This window comes from Frieseomelitta varia, unplaced genomic scaffold, assembly GCF_011392965.1.
Source record: "Frieseomelitta varia isolate USP_RPSP 00005682 unplaced genomic scaffold, Fvar_1.2 scaffold_298, whole genome shotgun sequence".
NCBI classification, from domain to species: domain Eukaryota; kingdom Metazoa; phylum Arthropoda; class Insecta; order Hymenoptera; family Apidae; genus Frieseomelitta; species Frieseomelitta varia.
This window is the reverse complement of record NW_025110032.1, coordinates 588500-612448: the sequence shown is the minus strand read 5'-3', so window position 1 is coordinate 612448 and position 23949 is coordinate 588500.

Below are 23949 nucleotides of genomic sequence, written 5' to 3'. Positions count from 1 at the left end.
TAAAGTTGCAAACTGCACTTTTATAATTGTGAAAAAACCTGTAAGATCTCCAGAGTAAAATACTCGTCATAATTTTCAAATGTAGACGAATCTGCGTTCAAGTTCGTGAAAATATAAAATCTGCAGTTTTGCGGTAATTTATCGACTCGAATGTGATCCGGTTAATTTTATTAAATTAACTCGTTTTGAACGTTTTGCTTTAGGGGTCGTGATAGATTGAAATATACTATACTACTTAATTTTTGCAAAATATTATATCGAAAGATGGAAAAGAAGAGAGAATTATAAAGGATATTTAAGAATCTCTGAAATCACCTACGACTTTTTTGTTTGCACTTGAGTTTAAGAATAATTTGATAAAGAAATACAAAAGAGAGAGAGAGAGAGAGTTGTTTTTAGTACAGAGTTACAAAATTAGATCCTTTTGGACCAGTCAGTGAACATTATTAAACGCGATCAACGTGAAACAATCAGGTCGAATCATGCCCCAGCCAAAAGAACCGTTCTCCTTTTGGCCCGTATCCATTCTGCGTTGGTACTCGAAAAAGCAAGGAGTTCCATCTCCCATCGATACGACTCGATGGCGGAAACGGATGATTGCTTCCGAAACATCGCACTATTTTCCAAGTTTCTTCACTCGAGGTCGTCGAAGATAAAGAAGTGGAAGAACCGCGATATTACTTTCGAACTGCGCAGCAGGCCAGAATCACCCTTCGTTTCATATCCCGAGCGAATTAATATTCCGCATTAACGAGCATTTCATCTTCCGAAGCGAAAGGTCATAATTTTAAAACGATTAATAATTTCATGATCTGATTCGCGAAATTTGAACGAGCTGATCATTAAATTTCATTTATTCCATGATCAAGTCGCGTGTTTAATTTTAAATTATTATTTCGATTCAGTTTGTTACACCGTAACTTTAATTATCAAATGGCTTTTTACAAATCAATCCTGTCTGTCACGCGATAATATTCGTCGGAAAAAATCTGCACCGCGTTTCGATTCTGGTGTGTCTGACATTTTGAAAAAAATGCTTGCACGTTTTTGAAAATGAAACGTTACTTTTGCCAATTTGCGTCGCATATTCATAACTCGCGTAATTTACATCAGTTAGTTAAATTCATTGATCACGCGTGCACTCATTTCGTCGAAATAATTAGTAACACATTTAAATACCGTGCATTAACAACGAAGTTGCACTTCGTCTGCGAATAGAATAAATTATTATATTGCATTATCGAACATCGAAAGATGCTTCGATATACAACCGCGATCGAAGCTGCGTTTCTTGAACCGAAGAGTCGAGCAACTTGCTCGCGCTACGTTCATTTACAACTTCCGACAAATGAAATATCGTGCATTTTCTACATATTTACGCACTCTCCGCATATTTCCCCCTCATTAAAAGTTGCAAATTTAAAGCCACCGGTAACATCGTGCGCATCAACGACGTCATCAAAACAAGTGTCACGTTCACGAGTGTTTCAGAAATTTTGTTCACCAACTCGGCGCGTAGCAGAGGGAAACTCAAGAGAGTAGAGAAAAATATCAATATTGCAAACATTAGCAGACCTAATTTAAGCGAGTCGCGCCAATTAACTTCTCCTCCCCCCCCCCCTCCTCTCCGGTGATTATTTCGCATTGTTAATACAGTGTTAATACACCGAAGGCCGAAGCCTGAATTCGTCAGAATCGATAGGATCCACGGTGGCCAGGGGCAAGGGGCAAGTTACTTATGAATAATCATCAATTCTAGCCTGGGCGCTCCATCTCATGAACAAGAATAACAGAAACAACGGATTGCATTCAATTCAACTGACTCGAGTAGACAAATTCGCCATAGGGTTTGCAGAATCGTACCGTACGGTACAGTTCCAGTCATGTCGCTTCTCCTCAAGCTCTCTCACAGAGAATGGGAGAACTTCAAACTTCCCCTCTGTCTTGCTTCGCGCACGTCCTATCCAGCTACTTGTCCCCTTTCAGCAACAACAATCCCTTACACGTTCCATGCTCAATGGTATTGTTACCTGTCCTCCCATCCACCGTTTCGTCTTCGTGTTTGAATATTTGTTTCCTCGTGATTATAGTTCGTTTAATCTAATCACTCCTCTCCCCCCCCCCCTTCCCTCTCCCCCGTTGCCATTGTTACCGATTGCTATCGCGACTCATAATCTCCGAATCTTCCCCTCAGGTCGGTGGATGAACGGCCGAGCTTCCGTCATTAATTCTCGTATCACGCTACTTAATCATCTTTTTTTTTTCTCACGAGCATCGTCGTTAATATATCAATATATCTTTACTCGATTACTTGTTATCACGCGCTGCGAACGAGGGGGGGGGGGGATTTTTGGAATTTTTGACGAATCAGAAGAGAAATGTTGGATAGTTTTCAATGGCTGGACTGTGAATTCCTTAGCAAATTTGTGAGAAAGAAATTGAGAAACAGAACGACTGCGAAATTTCTAGAGTTCTGCTCGTACGAAGTGTTTCATTTTTGTGACAAGTATAAAAAAACATTTTTATTGTTATTTGAGATTTTCCTTGAATTCTATTGAGCGAGACTATACCTATCTATATACCTGTTGCGCTACATTTAAGTACAAATTTCATTGCAACCAGTACTGCTTGAATATTTTCTCTCTATAATCATCAATGATATTATCTTTGCAACGATATTGACATTCACAGAGATCAAAAGAATTAAAGATGGTCGTGTCCATATTCATTTAATTTCCTGCCGATTTGTTAGCGAAACAAAATTAAATTACGTTCGTATTTCAATTCGTAAGGTAATAATATGTAATAACATTATAACGCGTCGTGTAATGATGCTTTGTTTTGTTCAATTGGAGTCTACATAACGTGTTAATTTAACGAAATTACAGAACTTCGTTTCTTTAAATTAGCATCGGCGCGAGATACCCAAAGCCTAAATTGAACATTTAATTGAAATGAACATCGAGTTTCATCAGATTAATTAACTCCTCTTTGTGATTCTACACATTATTAATTCGATTTCGGGTAAATAATTAACAGAGTATTTTACGAAGAAAATAATTCCTTAAGAAAACTGAAATTCGTGAAAATACGAGAGTACTTCATTCGCAAAATAGAATATTATTGGCAAAAAATTTTCTATCTCTTTGCTCGAAGCCTAGGCAACAGGTTAACTACACATGTAAACATAAAAAATTCAATTTCCACGAGAAACAATTTTCTCGAGTGGGAACTTTCATTTTACATTTGCCACATTCGCTTCTCTTTTTTTTTTCTTCATTTTCTCAATCCGCTTGCTCCGTACATTCGACTTGTTGAAAATTTACATATCGTAATAAATTCCCAAGTGTTATACGTGTCGTAAGAAATTCGTGCAACACACAGTTTACACTCTGTGCGAGCTCATGAATAAATTTCAGAATCAAAGAAACGCGAAAATTGGTTAACGAACGCGGCAACTTTTGTTTCCAATCGTTCTAATATTTACGTACACAGAGAACTGATAGAATCGACGTCGCGCAAAGTGAAATCCAGTTCGTGTAAAATCAACTGATAGCTTAAGGCCATTGAAGGATAAATTCCACCATAACGCTGTCACTCCATCTCGTGTGTTTACACAGCACGTTTGATCTGCCCATTGTTTGTTTTAAAGACAGAAAGCGCGCAAACCTGCGGGCGCACGCTCTTTGTCTCAAACGTAACTGAATGCAATTGAAACGAGATTGTAAAAGGGAAGATAAGAACACTCCCCGCGTGTTTACAATCGACAACAGGTCTTTGATCGGTCATGTGATGTTACATCGTTTTAAGTAAAAAGGCATTTACATACACATCGTTCCTGTTTCTCTTTATGTTTCAGTATTGATTAATTAAATGCAAACGTATACCCGGCGTATACTATTGTACAATGTTTCTCCTTCGTTCTCGAAACAAATTTTGTACAATTTGCTTTCAACTGATTTTCCCTCTAATGCTGTTTCTCGTTCCGCTCTCCCGGCGATATTTTAGTTGAATAATAATACCACTTGCGATATATATATATATATATATATATATATATATATATATTTTTCGATTCGACGTTCGCGAGAATGAGACATATCGTCTGGATGAAACTTTCCAAATGTTAAGTGAAACTCGAGCAACGGTGCGCGAGTGTTAAACCGCGGGTTTTCTCATCGACGTTCATTGAACGTCGTTCGCAGACACGCTTTTCAAGATAATTTTGCAAACGATGAACGTCAGGTGCAAGCACTCACAGGCGCTTCCCTCGAGAGAGATGTGCAATTACCTCTGTACATCCGTTCCGCCATGTTACGTGTAAAGTGTGCGTAGTATCTTACACGTCGATTTCGCTATTGATTGCTTTAAACGCTTAAACGATTTCCCCTGATAAGTACTTAATCCGAAATAGTGTCGGCTATTAGCAGCGGAATTCTGATTTCACATAACTTTCCGAGAGGCGAGAATTAGCAAAGCACGTTCCACGATTCGGTTCAGAAATAATCGATGAAACAACAGATTACTGAAAAAAAATCTTAACTCACAAACTTCTCTAAATTCCAAATTCTAAATTTCCCACGTTTCCCAAAGAGCCCGTCGACTGCACGCACTCGAGCAATTATCAATTCGTGTGTTTCGACGCCGACATCTCGTCGGAAACTTGACGACTGAGGAAGAGAGCACGTGCTCGAGGTGTTAATCCACCAGTGGGGTACGACGTTGTTTTTATCGTTGTTGCGACTTGTTCTGGAGTCCATAACGGAGAAACGAAAGACTGCGAAGCACAACAGTAGAGAGCTGTCATTCGTACGGAACGATGTTTCGTATCCGTCGCGAACGAGTACTCGCGCGGAGAAGTTTCGCAGGCAAGAAATGCACGTCGACTTCCTGCGCCGCCGCGAATCGGAAGCTCACGAGCAACCGAGCGACTGCGTTCCCGACCACTTCTTTCTCGTAACGTATAGACGCCGAGTTTTCGGACCGGGACTGAATCGCCCGGGTATGTTTTGCGCGGCTCTGCGTTTTCCAACTACTTTAGATTTGGCAGACTCCGGGGCTGCTGCCACCCCCTCCGGAACGCAACTTCCAAGACCGCGAAAACTTAGGGAACAAAAGGTATTGCGAATTTTTCGCTGTTGCAAGCCTTTCGTACGGAAGAACTGTGTTACACTTCCTTTGTACGATCTCTCCTCGCCGTGAATTCTCCGTTCGAACTGTTACGCTTTCTTCGCCAGTCTTCCTCCCTTTTTTTTTTCCTTCTTCACGTTTGGTTCTCCAGCTATCAAAACAAAGTGATTCGAAGTGATTCTGGTCGATGCGCTAGTTCTCAATTCATTTTCGCGCGTTTTACTGTACTTTCAATTGTCGATTAACTTAATTAGAAGGATTGTTAACTCTTTTATCATTATCATGCAATATCTTGTAGGAGAACAAACGAACTTTTATATAATAGAATACTACAGAAATATGAATAATTTTCTCAGCTTTCCCTTTTCCTTATTACGGTAGTTCCTTTTACGTTGTTGAACATCGAATCTGATAAAATATTTTGATACACACGTTCGTCATTCTTTCGTGTGTTGCGTTTTAAAGAAATCTTAGCGATCGTGCGTAGAAATTGAATTATCCCATACAAGGATATATCATACGTGAAAGTATATCTGTATTTAATAAATAAATTTTGATTATTATTATCGTGTCGTGTGAACCGTGGCTTGCGTATTTTCTTCGGGGAAAAATATAAGAGAACCAAGTTTCATTTTGGCTTTTCTCCCCGGACGCATGTATGTATACGTTCAGAGTGGAGTTGTTTCTATTTTGACCGTGACCACACAGAGTCGTTCCGCGCCGAAAAGGTTAATGAGTTCATTCGGGTAAAGGACAGGAGGACAGAGTTTAAACTCTTCTGGTTACAAAAAGTTTTGCTCTCTGACCTTATCTCATCTCGATATAGACCGGTGTCATTTGGCAAAACGAGCCGCGCTACGTTTACGCATATACAGATTCCGTCGGAAAGAGTAGCTTGAAATTTTATTAAAAAACTCCCATATTGTATCGCTCAATCAAAAATTTGTGTATTTAAAATCCATCTATACGACTATCTGTCTCGCGTCAAATATTTCATTGATATTAATTCATTAAATTAATCAACCGTACGTGCCACTGGTGCTATAATAATTAATATCATTAATTGATAGAAGAACAGCTCGTTTGTTAAAAGTTCTCAATGAAATTTCATTTTTCATTAGAGCAAAATGAAAACATTCTGTCAATATTTTACGAGTGAATCTAGATATTACGTGGTAGACGTTCGTGGGAGAATCTGAAACTTGAATTTTTTACTGTTTTAAGTTTCAAAAGAACTCTTTTAAATTCTGAAACAGTTGCCAATGTCGCAGTACTATATTTCGCAAACTCTCATTTGAACCCTTCTTTCGATAAAGATAAAATACTTTCAGATCAAGGTTAGGAATTTTTAGGAAAGTCAGGAATGACAAAAAATGTAATCTTGAATCACCTGGATGTATATTTTCAAACTTAAATCTTTCAAGCTTTGAATTGCAACAGTTTCGGTCGTTGTTTCCATTCGACAGCGTCCCAGCTAAAAGGGTCAGTCTGTGTCGCGTTTAAGCCACAATTATTGCTTTCCTCGTTTGCGCAGCACGCAGCTGAAGCGAACGAGAGCCCGCGAAGGACAAAGACGAACTTTAATTCGCCGTCTCGTTAAGCAACTTATCAAAGTGCATGAAGCACCAGCCAACACGATAAAATAATTGTTCCGGGTTAATGTCTAACGACCTTTCCAGGCAGCATCATCCACAGCAGAAATACCTAGCGACTTCGTTGGTTACTCGCGGCGTCGTGCCCGCTCTCTGTCTCTGTGTAAAAGATCAAAACGAGAAATTGTTCGGATGTTTCTCTCGACAACGACGAGAAAAGGGAATAATTGTGAATCGTTTATGATATAAGGCGACGTCGTCATGGCTCGTTCCACGTCGAGAAATATTTCTCTCTCTCTCTCTCTCTCTCTCTCTCTCTCTCTGTATTGTTACGTGCAATTACTTTGCACGATAATTTTTCAAACAACGGACACAACGTTCAATGGGAACGAAAATTTTAGAATCGGCTGCGACCTTAATGCGAACACCGTTATATGGATAATTAGTAAGCTCAACGTACCGAAACCACCGGCTTTGAGAATCCCACGAGCATAATTACTCTGCACGTCCGACGTATCTTGCAGGATGCCGGACAATGTGGCCATTATACGCAGCATTCACCAAGACCGCCGATATCACGAGATTCTTTCGTTAATTTTCGCCAATGGCACGGCAGAGCTTTGCGTTAAACGTTCTGGAATTTTCGTGGCCACAAGCAAATTTTTGTCCGGTCGATGAACCATTTTCTACTTTCAAGAAACAAATTCTTGATTTTAGAATGACTCATGGTGAAAGTATGTTGCGGTTATTGCTTGATCGTGACAAGTTACAAGTGAAAGAAATTAATGTTAAAATATCCAAGTAGCATAAGTCAATATTATTTTATTTGTTGCACACGTTCAACATATTGAAGCAAGTGTATAAGTTTGTTTTTTACTTCTATTGTAAGTAGCACAAGTTGGTTCAAGTGGCGCAAACTAATTTATTGACTTGTACTACTGTTTGTATCTACTTATACTACTTACATCTCTAATAGATTGCAATTTGTTCATTCCATCTGTAAATAATATAAATAATATAAATCAGTAAGTAAACTGTGTCGTTCATTATCTTTTTCTACTGTATTGGAAAATATTGACTTATACTACTTAAATATATAATAGATTATAATATATCTACTAGAAGTTTAAATAGAATAGCAAAAAAATGGAATAGAATAACTAATAGGAACAAAAGAAGTATAAAGCAGAATAATAACCGTTTTATCGTTTGACTTATACCACTGTATACGTACATACTTGTTCTTCAACATAAAACTTTTTATAAAATGACTTGCAATTAGTTGAATCTGAAAATTTAGTGATTATGTTGCAATTAAGAAGAATTTAATTTCGGTGTCTTCAATTTTCTACTGTACATATTGGAAATTATTGACTTATACTACTTAAATATATAATAGATTATAATATAGCTACTAGAAGTTTAAATAGAATAGCGAAAGAGTGAAATAGAATAACTAATAGCAAAAAAGAAGTATAAAACAGAATAATAACCGTTTTATCGTTGACTTATACCACTGTATACGTACATACTTGTACTACTGCGTTCTTCAACATAAAACTTTTTATAAAATGACTTGCAATTAGTTCAATCTGAAAATTTAGTGATTATGTTGCAATTGAGAAGAATTTAATTTCGGTTTCTTCAATTACTTTGACTAATCGTAAATCCAACAGCGAGTCCAACACCAAGTAGTACAAGTCAATACTTGTGCTAATGATAAAAAAAACGCGTGCAAACACATACTCGGAACTTGAATTAAAACAGGAGAAACCGACATTCATCTAAACCAACGTAATAATCTCGAATTTTCAGTTCAAACGAATACCTCGCGACATGAAGCGACACTTCGCGAGCCAAGCGACTGAACAGAGACAGAACTCTCTCTCTCTCTCTCTCTCTCACCCTTAGTACCGCTCAAAGTAACGTGGATATATATATATTACTCGGATGTATGTCTCGGAGAAAGGAGGAAGTCGTTCCCCTTTGTAATAATGATAACGATGATAATATTAAGGAGAACGAAGTGTCGGCCTCGGTAGACCGAGCCGCTGCTGATGTTCAGTCGTTATTTGCGCAGTCGGCATCTCGCCAGTAACAATGAAAGGCGTCTCGAAGTTGCGTAACTCTCGTCTAACGGGAAACGAGAATCCATCGGCGTATTATGCACGTACTAATACCCGATGTTCGAACGTTCCGGGCCGCATAAATAGCCTCCTCCGCGGATAATACCTCGACTCGACGATTTTCCATCGAGCCATCGGTCAAACTTCCTACACGTAACAAAACGAGGGATTCTTTTTCTCTGCGCAGCATCGAAGCTCCGAAACCACCATCCGAAAATTACTTCTCGCCGAGCAGCACCAGCAGCAGGAGCAGCAGTCGTCGTCGTCGTCGTCGTCGTCGTCGTCGTCGTCTGAACGTTTCCGCGTATCCGCTTTGGCACACGCAGCGTTATTTGCCAAACTTGCAAACTAATCGGCGTCAGCACGGAAAACAATCCCTCTTGATGGCTCGCATTATACCGGGGACGGTCCGATTACGGTCGTTGAAATATCTTCGAAACTTCGTGAACCAAAGTTTCGTTGCCGAGAAGCGCTGTGTGTTCCTTGCGCGAGAAAAATTTTATGGGAATAGCTTATCGATTTTCACGGAGGGAGCAAGAAGTTGTCGATAGACCCGAGATTATTCTGTTGCGCGTTCGGAAACTTTATTTCAAATCTTTCTCAAATGGCGGGTGCTACTTGTGAAATTTACAAACTAAATACACGTTTGTTACGTTTGTCGTTTTCTTTCTTGAAACTTTAATCTGAAATTTCATTTTCAACTCTTCGTCAATTTGATTGAAAGGTTACACGCTTGACGATGAGATGGGGAACTATCGAGGACTCAGTTGAGTCTGGCTCCCGGATCTCAGTTAAGCTTCAATTTAAATTATTTGAACTGCGTTGGAGATTCATTAAGCTTGATCATATTATATGTACGATGCAACATTGCCAGGTAAATCTGATCGGTTAAATCTAGATTGGATAGTCGATCAAGAGAATCGAATTTTCATTTAGATCGTAATTGTCATTATCGTCGTTGCTTAAGAATCAAACTCACTATTGTTTGTTTATCGTTCATTTGTCACATGGATTTTGAAATAAAAAATCATACACAGGACCAACATTTTCAATCGGTAATTAACTGGATGACAGAAGTTGTCGAAATTTTCTTTACACAAACCGATATTATAACTGTCTACATCTACAGTGTCACGTGTCTGTGTGAGTGTCGAACGACTCAAGAAAAATTTGATCGGACAATTCGTCGTTGACATCGGCCGCGACGTCATATGCGCATACTGTTTTTTCGATGGACCATAAAAGCAAAAAAAAAAAGAAGAAAAAAGAAGAAAAAAAACGAAAAAAAGGAAGAAAAAGGAGGAAAGGAAAAACCAGCCTAGCCAACCAAGCGACCCAAATGTTCCGGCTACCGTAAAGAGGTATCGTTCTCTGAAATAGCGGCATTTCACTTTTCGCTACATGCGCGCGGCTACGATAGAGGAAAAACGGAGAGAGGGCTGCAAAAGAGAAGAAAAAAGAAAACAGGGAAAGAGAGGAGGAACACAGACGCAGATAACGCACCGTTTTTAACAGCACGATTGCATTCTAAATTAAAAATTGCACGCGTTTCTGGACAATGAAGCGATACAACGTCGAGGTCTTTGATCAGATTTTCAGCTGAGTGTTTTATTAACAGGAGAAAGCACTAGATACATAAAACGTGTTTAACCTGTTCGAAAAAAAAGCACGCTGCTATCGTTGGGATTTTCAACTTCAACTTTCATCTTCATCTCGAAATAAAAGTTTCGTGTTTCGTTGCGTTCAATCAGTTGCCATCAAATTGGTGGAATTGCGTATATTTTCGCTGCTTGCTTTGCTCGTTCCATTTGCATGTTTGATTTTTCAATGAGGTGGGAGGGCAACGGATGCGTTTGTCGAAGGCCCAATTCCTGATACTCGAAAACGTTCTCCCCGTTATTCATATATGAAAATGTATCCGTTATTTTTCGATTGCCGGTGAATTCTTTGATAAATTAATCGGAACATTATCGCTAAATATTGTTGGTTCGCGTGTATTTTTGTTTGTAACGAAATAACGGTACAGGATGCAACGATTTATTTCAAAAATAGATTATTAAAAATTTTTTTCACTGTGTGTTTACTGAAAATTTAATTTCGATGTACTATTACTAGATTTTCTAACAGATGATTTAAATCCATAACAATTTCGTTTCCCGCGATATTCGTTTCGGTATTTGCAATTTTTCGGGGAAATTCTATTTTCAAATCAACATTTTCGGTAATTCGAATGATCTTTTTTAAAACAAAGAACAGAACGAGTTGTGTTTTCCATTATTTGGAAATTCAATTTTCCCACCCTTTTCGCAATTGAAAACGTATTGCTAGTCATAATATGGAAATATTAAACATCGTTAACGAGAAGATATTCAATATTACATAACAATTACATCTTTAATCGGACTATCACCACTTCGAACTGTTTCGTATTAAAATATTGGGTGGTCAAAAACTGAAGGTCACAACTTGTTCATTTTCAGTCTTTTTCATTTTCTATTTTTGTAGGTTCACACATAATACTGAAAAAATCCATTAATTATATTTCCAAATAAAATAATAAACAATTTAAAAAAACATGTGTTTGTAAAAGTTATTTTTGTTTCATATCGTTCAGTTTTTCAGTGACCACCCCTATATTTCTATCTTCAGTGACATCAAAAAAAAAAAAAGAAAACAATAAAAAATATACACTTGTCACGTTCTTTCCCTGTCATTTTCGCTTTCTATCTTTAATCTGAATTCTACACCTCAAAATTTTAAAATTTTATACCTCACTCGCTGGTATAAGGTTAAAGCTCGACCAAAGTGTCCAAATACTTAAGAGCGAATCGCGTACATCCGCTTTAAGCGTTTCTTAAAGGCGTGCGCATCGCCGGCTGTGTAATTGGATCTTGTCTGACTTTATAAATGTCGCGAATAATTGCCCGGTGCTGCGGGGAGCCCGCGCCTTTTCGAAAATCTCGTTAGACGGCAACCGCAACTTCACCTTTCGTTAGGCGGTGATCCCTCGCCTAACCGACAAAACCAGGAAACGCGAGAGAGTTCCGCTTTAAAGGTTATCGCGGACGCGGGTCCAAACGGCGCGGAGAAAAATTTCATGAGCCGGAATAATTTTGCTTATCGCCGCGAGAACCGTTCGGCAATCGATTCCATTCGGCGAGTTTCAATGGGGCGACAGACGTCGAAATGTGTTTATCGGATCGCGGCCGCGAGGAGGAAAACGCCGATCGCCGAGGAAAAAACCGAGCTCGCTTCTATCTGTTAATTCTCCCGATTTTAATAATTCCGATCTGATAATTAGAAAAGTGAACTGCGAACGGGTGTTCCTTTTTTAATATATTTTTAAAATGTGTAGTGAGTTCAGAAATGATGAAGAGCATTGTAATGCTGAACATTCTAATTAATTTTCTTACGTGTGATATACCATAGTATATTATATCATAATTATTTACTGTTTATATTGAAACGTATTAAAATTTAAAAATTCAAATACATTTACGAGGTGTTTTTTTATATTCACGGGTGTCTTTTTATATATATATTTTGTGTTATATATATATTTATGACGAATTATGTTATATATATATTTATAACGAATTATGTTATATATATATTTTAAATGTGTAATGGACGAACCGAGTTCAAAAATAACGAAGAGCATTGTAATACTGAAAATTCTAATCAATTTCTTTTGCGTGTGATATATGATAGTATATTATTGTAATTATTTTCTATTTACATTGAAACGTATTAAAATTTAAAAATTCAAATATATTTATGAGGTTTTTTTTTTATATTCACGGGTGTTCTTTTTAGAAATGATGATGAAGAGCATTGTAATGCTGAACATTAATTTTTTTGCGTGTGATATACGACAGTATATTATTTACTATTTATATTGAAACATATTAAAATTTGAAAATTCAAATATATTTACGAATGTATGTATTTACAAACATATACAAGTGTATAGTCATTTTTGTGTGTGAAATGTAATATGCATAACCGAAGAAACATCAAAAATGCAAAGAAAAGGAACTGAGAATAATACTTTGACTCGATGAAATTAACTGACACTGTTGGATTTATATATAAAATAAACAACTCGAACAAGAAAGCAACAAAGAAAACCAGATTGCGTTGGATCTCAGTGTCATACTCTTACTCTACGCTCTGAAAATGAAAACAAAAAAAAAAAAAAATTAGAACGTTCCAGCAGATAGTTTTTGCCAGAATACCGAGCTGGCAGTTAGTAATTCAACGCTGTAAAAATTTTCGTAAGAACGGAATCACTGTTGGACGATGGATAAATCAGATAGCACGGGCCGACAGCCGATATTACAACTGGACTCGTTGTGCGCGAACGGGGCTCGATGCTGCTGTTATGGCGGATATTACAAATTAAAACGCGCGCGGTACAAAATCGATAGAGTCGCGGAGCAACTGCCGCCGGCAAACTGCAGTTATCAATGCGTTTTCACAATGTTTTTCAATTACCGTGGCGTTAAACGCAGGAACTCGCTGTTGCGAGGCGCGTACCGAAATCAATGTAACGCGTGTCGGCTTGGGCGTAGCTGGAAATTCGCCCCCGTGTCTAAAACTTGGGACAAAATCGTTCGCGAACGCCGCAAACACGGCCGCTCGTACATTTTTGCAGCTATCCGCGCGCACTTTTTCGGTGGTAATTGCCGCGTTTCTTTCTAATTGAATCTTCGTTAGTATGCAAACGAGCGATCCTCTCAAGTTCCTCCCGAAAGAATTCGTAGCGCGCGATCCCCACGAAGGAATAACGGCGCTGCCATTTTGAGATTTTCGGCCGAGTTTCGAGCGCGTATTGCAATACTTTGCTCCTTTAATTCCTTGTGATCCTCTGTCGAGATCAATAATTTCTTTAAATGGTATTAATCCTCCAATATTGTAATAATTCGTGTTTGTAAATTATTAAACTTCTAGGTGTTTAATTAAACAGAGTGTCAATAAAATTGAAATCAAATTAAAATACCGAAATTAAATAATGCAAACGTCAAATGATACCAATTAAAAATTAAATGTTTAATTACAATACAATTATGTTTTATTCCGCTCGTTCTCATTTATCTTATTTTTTAAAAATCTGCGTGGTACTATATTATTGTATCTATTGATGTTACGTTATGTTAATTTTATCTAGACGGAGAAATATAACAACCATGGTTCTGCATGAAATTCTAATCTTCCGGCTTTGGTGAATGGCAATAGAACGAGTTCTGGAGATTTAAAGAATCATCGAAGCTCAGCGGAGATTAAAAATAATCAAGCAATTTGCAACCCGACTGGCACAGGTTCCGCTAGATTTTCTTTAGTTACCCAATTGCCGCTAATTTTGCTTGCTACGTGGAAATATCCGTTAGGTAGATGCAGTAGCGTTTATAGTGTCTCTCCACGAACTGTATCTTCGTTAAGTGCACGTGTACCTGGCAAATTTTCAAACTTGACTTCCTCCGGAAGCAAAGCCACTGAGAGAAATATTTATTCTGCACTTTCGAACCATTTTTCTTTTGCCGCGTCGCATCCGCTTCCGTTCTCATTCATGCACGTTCGAAAATATTTAACAAATCGAACGTATAATTAAGTTTCACATGTTTCTTTTTTCAAGAGAGTACACCAAATATTTGTTTTAACAATGAAAATCGATCGTGGATACGCAGATATTTCCTTTTATGGAAATTTATACTCTTGAAAACATGATTAAAACAGATAGGAAATTGTTTGACGTTCTAAATTTTGTAAAAATCCCATCCTATTGTATTTCCAGTTTATTTCATTTTGTTTATTCCATTTCCATTCGTTCTCCACAGTTTTCTACCAAATCCTATTTTTGCCTCTCTCTCTTTTATTTCATCCGTTCGATTCTATTCTATTCCATTCATTCCCTGGAATTTTGCGCTGTAAAATTTCCCGAGCACGAGAGCACGGGTCTTCTCATCGGAGAGTAAACTCCAATAAAGCAGCGCATATCATTCCTTTTCCTTTTGTCATAAATTTTGCTCGGCAGAGTCTTGAAATTAACGAAGAGAGGGGAAAGTAACTCGTCGTCAACATTGCGACGAAGAAAAAAAAAAGAAAAAAGATAATAAAGAAGAAGGGAGAAAATGGTTTCGCGAGATGAGGTTAGACGAGTCACCCGGTATGTACGATGATGCACCATCGACTTGAACGAGGACACGCGCTGCGACAGAACTTCCCTGTCTCTTTCCCGTGAACCGAGGCCGAGGTCGAGACTGTGTCCGCTGAAATTCTGTGTTACGCGAGCGACGTCCATTAATGAAAATCGATTACCCATCAGGGCTGCTGCTTACACCGATGCGCGTCAAAAGCTCATGCACGTATGTATATCTCCAGCCTCGCCGGGCGTAGTTACCCGCCCGTTGACGATGGCTATACGTGTCCCAGCTTATATACGCTAATTCCCGGGATTTCATGAGTCACATTAGCTTAACGAAAAATAAGTCGAACGGCGCTCCGAGAGTCATCGGAGAAAAAGGTGCTCTTTCATGCTACTAATTAATCGAACGGCGCATGACGCGTGCAAAAATGCCGGCGCACCTTTATTCGCGCGGGCGTTGATTGAATTCCAGCGAAAATTTCAGGGGAACAAAGGCCGATGAAAATTGCCGGAAGAGCAAATAATTCTGTAAATAAGATTCGACGGAAAAATTAGGACTGTTCGTATGAACGTTTTAACACGGTTTGCAGTTTTTACGGGTGAAATTAAAATTACAGTGAGTAATTAAAGTATGACAGACAGAATCTTTGAACTTGACAAAAGTTTCAAGATTCTTATTTCATATCACGACGATGTGCGTCGAAATAATTAAAATAATTAATTAATTGACACGAGAACTTTGACATAAAAAGTTTGCTAAGTTTCGAAGCGCTTGTGAGAAGAACAAATCACGTTACCTTGATCCCCCTGATGAACGAGTAAATATTCCGGAAAGTTGTCGACACGCGATGAACAACGCGGATCCGTGATACTTTTACGCTCACGTGCGGCCACGGCAGTTAGTCTGATACGGGTGTCAACATACTGTGAATTCATGTTGCCCGATGTTGGACGACGACACTCGAATCTAGGATCGTTGGACGAACGCAGCGGCAGCAGCGGGCAACGTTACGCGCAAATTGAACGCGCGAGTTTCCTGCAAATGTCGTGGTACACTTGGACTACTCGTTACACACGCCGGCGACGCGGCGTCGATTCGACGCGTTCTTTTTAGAACGCCATTGAAAATAATGGGACAGCAGGAGCGAACAGGGAACTGCGAGCCGAAATGACGCAGCGTCAACGCTGTGTGTGCCCGGTGCCAGGCCACTACTACCGGAAACGCAGCGTCGAGAACAACACGGACCGATTCCGTTTCGAAACGTGCGCCTCGATGAATGCCTCGGCGAACGTCACCCATCCTTTCCAACAAAAGGAGAAGCCTGTCTTCGATCGTTGCTGACCGACAAAGTAACAAATTGGTACTTTCAAGTGGCCATCAAGAAGTTTATTTCCGAAATTTTTTTTTGGTCTTCTATTTGGAGGAGCTGTACGATATAATTAAATTTAATAAAGTAAATTTAATAATTAAAGTAAAACTATTTTTAGAAAGTGTGAAGCGGGCAATTCGAATTTAAATAAATTTATTCTTCCGCGAAAGGTTGATCGAAAGATTCGTTAATTGGCTTTGTTCTCGTGGCGTTGCAATTTTTTTTCTTTTTTTTTTTTTTTTTTTTTTTTTTTTTTTTCTTTTTTGACAAGTATAACCGGTAAGAATATTCTAAGTAAATATTGTTCTCTCCTTCGAAAAATTTGCAGTCTGAATAGCATTTCTCAACTTTGATAGTATTTATTCTCCCGCCGTCTGAGATTAAAGTCAATTGCTCGTAAAGCAAGCTTCGCTAGTTTGATTTCGCAATTTCTGCATTACGCGGCTTTACATTCAGAAACCTAATAATTTGGACTTAAACTTCAAACTAATACCGCGGAAGAAGGATTAACAAGCCATCCCCATCCCCTTTCAAATGCTCCCCCAAGACATTAAGTAGTTACAAAATTAAAATCATTTTAGCAACTCTCGTTACTTTTATCACGGCAGTAGACTGAACTTTGAGATTTAACTACGATCTTTGCGGTGAGATGCAATGAAAGGACAATATCGATTAAAAGTACTTAAAAAAAGCGCTAAGAGTAATTAATTATCGTTTCATTATTATAACTCGTTATTTGCAAACATATTCATCAGTAATTTCTTCACAAATTATATTTCCAATTAATTAGAATTCGCGAGCGAGATCTTTGAGAAATAAATGGAATAGAGCCGCAGGCTAACATTGAACACGACTCTTAAATCTTTCGTTATCTGCGACGTTATCCCGGGCCATAATCTCCGTGCTGTCACTGTTATTGAAAGTAAAATCGATTTAATCTAAGAACGTGTGGTAATCAATTCTCTTTCTCGATAAGAGAACGCTTATGACTTTTCTATTATTTACGTAGACGAATGGGAATTGTAATCTAGTAACTGTCGTGAAATCGGATTAAATTTAAGAAACATAATACAATCAATACGAGTTTGTATGGAACTTCAAAATGGAAAAATCTATAAAGGATTCATGGTAGAGCGTTGGGTATAATTTTCAACAGATGAAACAAAGCTCCATCAAACTTCCATAAAGATTCACGGTCCAATAACAGTATTCACCCATAAAAGTTGCAAACATTTTGTACACGCGTAGCTTCGATTTATCGATTTTTCGACGAACAGACGTTTCATCGGGCGAAAGAAACGAAGAGAGCGCGGTTTTTTCGAAAGTAACGATCGGTTGCCGGTAACGTTCGATATTTCATCGGAAGGGAGTATCTGCAGAGCCGGTCGGTCGGTCGGTTGAATTTCTTTGGCAACGAGGAGGAGGAGGATGGTCCCAGAAGGGTTACCGTGTATTCCGGGGAAGGCGTGTCGAACGAAAAGCTTCACGCCAGGGCTATAAAATTCTGAACGGCGCGGCGGCAAAGGACAGAAAAATCAATTAGACTGCCTCCGACAGCCACGTCGCCATGATTCAGAAAACCGATAAATCTGGCCGCACCGATATCAGCACCTTCGCCGAGATCTTGAGTATCTCGCAGGCTCTCCAGCCCCGTTCCTCTCCTCTTATATAATAAAGCCTGCGATGAACACACTAACGACGACAAAACCGAGACACAAAACAGCAAATCAGGTAGCGCGATACAGGACTCCTCCGTGCTTCGATTTTCAATTCAACGAAATTGTTGGAAATCACAATTAAAATCGAGGCACATCCTCGCAATTTTTGAGTAACTTTTTTACCTTGGTAAACTGTATTGCAATTTCATATGGGATTTTATGTTGGATTCTATATTGCAGTATTTCAAAGTTTTAATTTTGTAAATTTTAGTAGATTTGATGTTCTTTTCTTTTCTTTTTTTTTTTTTTTTTTTTTTTTTTTTTTTTTTTTTTTTTGTTAATGAACTAGATTTGATGGACTAGAATTTTAAATATATGATATTTTTAAGTTTCACTTTTGCCAATTTTTATTAATAAATTCTCTTGTGTTGTAAAGGAAATTTCACAACAGTTGAAAAAAAGATTCCACATTCGATACGGATGTAAGGATGAAAATTTGTTCATGGTATCGTTAATACAGCATTTGAAGATTTACAAAATCCTTTCCTATCGATGTTTCATACTTTACAAAAGAAGATAATTTAATTACTCGTTTTGTCTAATTTTTCTACCTTTCGTTTCAATCCCAAATTTGTCAAATTTCCTATGAATCACATTTCTACATTTCGCTCTAATAGTACTCGTGAAATATCTGAAAACTCTGCACACGATCGTCGTTGATACATAATTTTCCAAAGTAGAATAGAACTCAAACAAACGGAATAGATATCCCCGAATCGCACGATGACCGCTGTTTGAAATATCAGTTCATTTCTTTTCGAGGATACACGCGGTCGCCGATTGAATGATTCGATGATAGTTAAAAATGAAACGAGGCCTTTGAAATTGGAATCAAAGCAGATCGAGTTCACGTTTCAATTCACCCGCGATCTCATGTTGATTGCGGGATTATTATCAGACAAGGGGGGGAGGAAAGGGGAAAACAGAAAAAAAAAAGGAAAAGAAAGGAGGGATCGTTTTAACATATATTCTCTGATTTTAATGAGTTCACCCTTTCGAGCGTGCGGTGAAATGTATTTAAAACGAGATCGTCACATAGAGCGTACAGACGTAGATATAGGTATTACCTTCGTAGAGCGTATTGTTAAATATTCACATTAAAGAAAAATTCACGTTTAGAAAGATTTCGATGACTTAAAAGAAACTTAATGCCTCTCGTCTTAGACAAACGTATCCGTTTCATTTATCTATAAGCCGCGCGCTCCCAAACGAGTTCAAATAATTAAAGGCTCCGATGAACTTCGCCGGCCAAGTATCACCAAATTTGTTGAGCTCGCAACTTCATCTTTTAAGACTTTGTTTCGAGGGGTTCGCCAAGAGGACTAACGTAAACAGAGGGTGATTAAGCTGATATAACAGAAGTTCGGGAGTTTGGATTTTACTTTCCGTGTTTTCCTCGCTCGTTACCTCTATTCGGAGAATGCGAGAAATTGAAAGCTTCCGACAAAAAAGAAATTCCCTGTATTCGGGATATATCGACAAAAAAATTTAGTTTAATCGTGAACGAGATATTCGAAAACCTGGACGCGTGAATTCATTTTCCAAAATATTTTTATGGAACAGCGTGTTGTCAAATCTGTTGAATATTCAGCAATCATTCGTCAAACATTTTTAAATATTATTAACAGTCGGGATAAATAAATAAAGTGATTAAGTTAATTATTCGTTGGAATAAATTTCACAGTTTTTAACTGCTAAATGCAGGTTTGGAGATTTTAAAACTACCACGATTCCTTTCAATAACATCGCATGTTTTTCTTTCAATTCGACAAATAAAGTACTTTGTGTACGATAGTATACTAGTTGTAATTAAACTCCTTAGATGAAATTAAGATATGTAAATACAATTTTTGCTTTTTACCAACTGACACTGTCGAACAACGTAACAAATTTAGAAATTAAACATGGCTCGACTGATACTCGAATTCTCTCTCTCTCTCTCTCTCTCTCTCTCTCTCTCTTTCTCTCTTTAAGCAAACAGCTGGCGAAGATTTAGATGAGTAGTTCTCTGATCAATAGACGCGGAGAACCAATTGCTTTCCTAATCCACTTGATTACCGCTTAAGAAGCAGCTAGAATGTATCTTTTCTCCACGTACAACATTTAAATGCTTCGCTGGGTGTACAAAGTTAATCGCGAGTTCGAGCAATACGAAAAATAAACGTTTCAGACGATTTATCGTCGGAGAGTAGATTTTACTTCGATTAAACACCATCAATTTTATCAGATCGGAAAGAGATGTTTGCTAGAATGAAGAGGAAATTTTGTAATTGAGAGTTCAACTTTATGATCAACTTCTACGTAGATACTTTTGCGGATAAAGTTGAAATTGTTCGTCGAAATATTAGCGAAATTAAGTGTTAATAAGTGAATTTGACCAGGCATGTCTCGCAAGATTGAAACTACAGTTATTTCACGATGATCATATCCACGAGAGTCGATTTAAATAGATAAATTGCAAGTATCGATTCATCGATGTAATAAAATTACAGAAATTGAATATTTCAATCTTAAATTTTCATCTCCAGGAATAATTGAATTTTAAATGTGAAATTTTAATAATTTCGCAAAAATGAAATTTCGAACCTTTGTTCTTGCATGTGATTGATGTGCAATAATCATACAGAAAGAAACGCGAGGAGCAGTATATTTCACGATATGTTACATAAATTTCATCGAAAAAGCTTCGAAAGCTGATTTTCTTTCTTCTGAAAATTAACTTTTAAAAATTGCGTCAGCGTGTCAAACGTTATGAATATTCTATAAAATTCATTATTCCAATAAAGTCAACCGAAACAACACCGAGATAATGTTTGTAATAAATTTTCACGTAAACTCGTCGACCTGTCACCGAAAACAACATCATTGCATTTCATAAAGAGAGGCAATAAATGAGAACAAACGAGATCAAAAATTGCTCGTGAACAAGAAAATTTTACGGCAAGACTTATAGAGAGCTGTATAAATATAATTATCAAAGGAATGACGAGTGACACGTCAACGTCTGACGAGTTCGTCGTTTTATTTAACGTTTATTATCAAATTCTAATAAAAAAAAAGAAAAAAAACAAGAAAGGAAGAGAATCGAAATAGAAAAAAAGCAGCTGATTTTAAATATTTGATTGACATTGCAGCCATGAAAATGGACGTCTCGAATATTTTTCCATCCGAATAACGTGCGCGGTTCGGTATTTTCACGGATTTTTAACACGTTGAGAGATTCACACGTGACGCAAAATGTTTACGTTCTGGCTAAATATCGTGGATTATTGAGCGGGGCCCGATAAAATTATCGAATTTAAAATGTGCGCCCCGCACAATGTGGACGCAATTTAAACTATCGGATTGGAACTAAGCCTAGAGCGTATTATCTATTTTACGATCATCAATTTCCATACTTCGCGACATGAATATTCAAACAGCCTGCTATGTGCATTACATCAAACGCGTGTATACATTTTTGATGTATGTACTTCAGCCGCGTTCGAGATAAAGCGAACACAGTATTTCTCTGTATCACCGAACGATTATGATAAACAGCGGCCCTTTTCTCTCATGCACGAATCCGAATACTCCCCGAGGCCTTCCAGGCCATGGCAATAATTTAAAAGAGCAAAATGACGAACAGAAATCACACAACGATGTGATCGGATGTGATTCGAGCGTTAATCTCGAGGAGGAATAATTCTTAAAAGCAAAGTAAATTGCTTGAAATGACGTTCGATCGAAATAATGTTTAAAATGATCATTTATTTATTAAACATAGACTTTCCAATTGAAATTTTGTCAGATTCGTAACAACGAAATTTATATATTTGTAGTTACATTGTAACATATCTGTGCGGGAAAGGACATAATTAATTTCAAATTTTAATTTTGAAACCAGGGGGATCCTTTCACCCTCAAATTTTAATCTGCTACTCTATTTTAGTGATATTTGAACAGTTGTAAGATTAATTAAAATGCATGATTTAATCTCTGAATAAAATTCCATTACCCGTATATTCTATTGTACGTTAATTTTAAAAATCGGTATTAAAATTCAGCGGATCCGGCGCGCCTTTATTTTCTGAAACTCGTACGAATAAACAGAAATTTTATCAAAAGCCTTTCCGAACGAAATATCATCATTTCAATGAATCTACCAATACACGTTTCATTGTACGAAGCTCAACAAAATTCCGATATGTACGTTCGAAAAACTTCCTGTCCACGCGTGCTACAGATGTAGAAATTCTGATTCTGCCGAAATTGTCGATAAAATCAATTTGCAATTTACAATAACGCGATTTTTTTTTTTATTTGAAGTTTCGTAAACTACAGTTCCGGTGATTTTAGCACTGAATCGAAAATAATAGAGCAGTCGAATGTTTCACGAAGGAGAAAGTAAATCTTGCTCGCGTGTAAGGGCTAGAAAAGCCGCCAGCCTTCGAAAGGGATATGAGGGAACAATATTTTCATACGTCCTTAAATTTTCCTCACAGTCGCCGTGGCATGTTACGAGGATCATCCAGTGTGTATCTAACATTATTCCCGAGTCGTGGAGCAATATTCGATACGAGCGGATATCTGTTATCGATACCTATTGGGCATTTATAACGAGAAGCTTGTAATCTCTCGACGTAATCTCTAAATTCGTCCTCGTGACAGTCTTTTCTCGCAAACGGGAAATTCGAAGAAAGAAACTTACGTTTGACCTAACGTATCTGATCTTGAAAGTTCTATTAATATGATCTCAAAATTATCTGCAAGAATATTTGAACGATAAAAATTTGGAGAACAGGCGCATCGATCGATGGAACGGCGACAGTTATTTATTCGCGTCAATGCGTTTTATGTCGAATTTTACAAAAGTAATTTTTGTATGGACGAGGAACGGAACGATTTTGCAAAGCACAGTGAAGCTTCGTTCGGTGATAAATTTAATATTAGGTTTTAGACTTTGCACGATGACAAATTTATCGCGGTGCAGAAATTTGACCTCTGTAGTTAAAAAATATTCAAAATGTTAAAATAGTTCATCTTCGCAGAAATAGAATCGTAATTTTTTCCTCTGTTTCTTTATCTGTCGTTATTTATCATTTACTGTGATAATTCTTTAATTTATTAAATCGAGTTAAATTGTGCAAAAAATGTTAGATTATTAGACAAAGATTTGATTTAATTTGTCTCTTGCTGTCAAACTGATACGGTAGAGAGAAACCGACATAACTAAAAGGGAAATAGTCAAATTTGCAAATTCCTTCGTCGAAAATGAAGGAATTAAATTCTTGTTCTCTGAAATCGCTGGCATCGTTCGGGAATATTAATAAATGTTACTGGACTATTTTGCATTTATCTCGGAACGTCGATTTGGCAGAAAATCAGAGGTAATATCGAAGGACAATTGAAAATCAACGAGAAGAAAGTTGAAAGAAAGAAAACGCGCGGAAAATACGTGACGATTAATTGGGACACATTTCATCCGAAAATTTATGCGAGAATTCTGCGAGAAAATGATAAAATTATTACACCGGGAACGTCTGCGTTACCGCATGGCAAATCGGGATAGAAAACAGTGCAAACAATGAACCGAGTGAAATAAATCATTATCGGTAATAAAATTACCAAGAACGTGTACAGGTATATCGGGACGCGGCAATTTATTGAAAATGGTGATCCGTTCCTGACGACGATTTATCATTCTCTGGTGAAAGACATTATCAAAAATATATCAGCGTCAAAACGTAAATTCCACGTTAATGAACACGAAACATTTTACAATGGAGCGAGAAGCAGCGATGTTATAATTTAAATTCATTTTAATTTAAAAAGAGGCACGTGCATATGTATATCGACCCGGATGCAACGAAATGATTATTGCAGGAG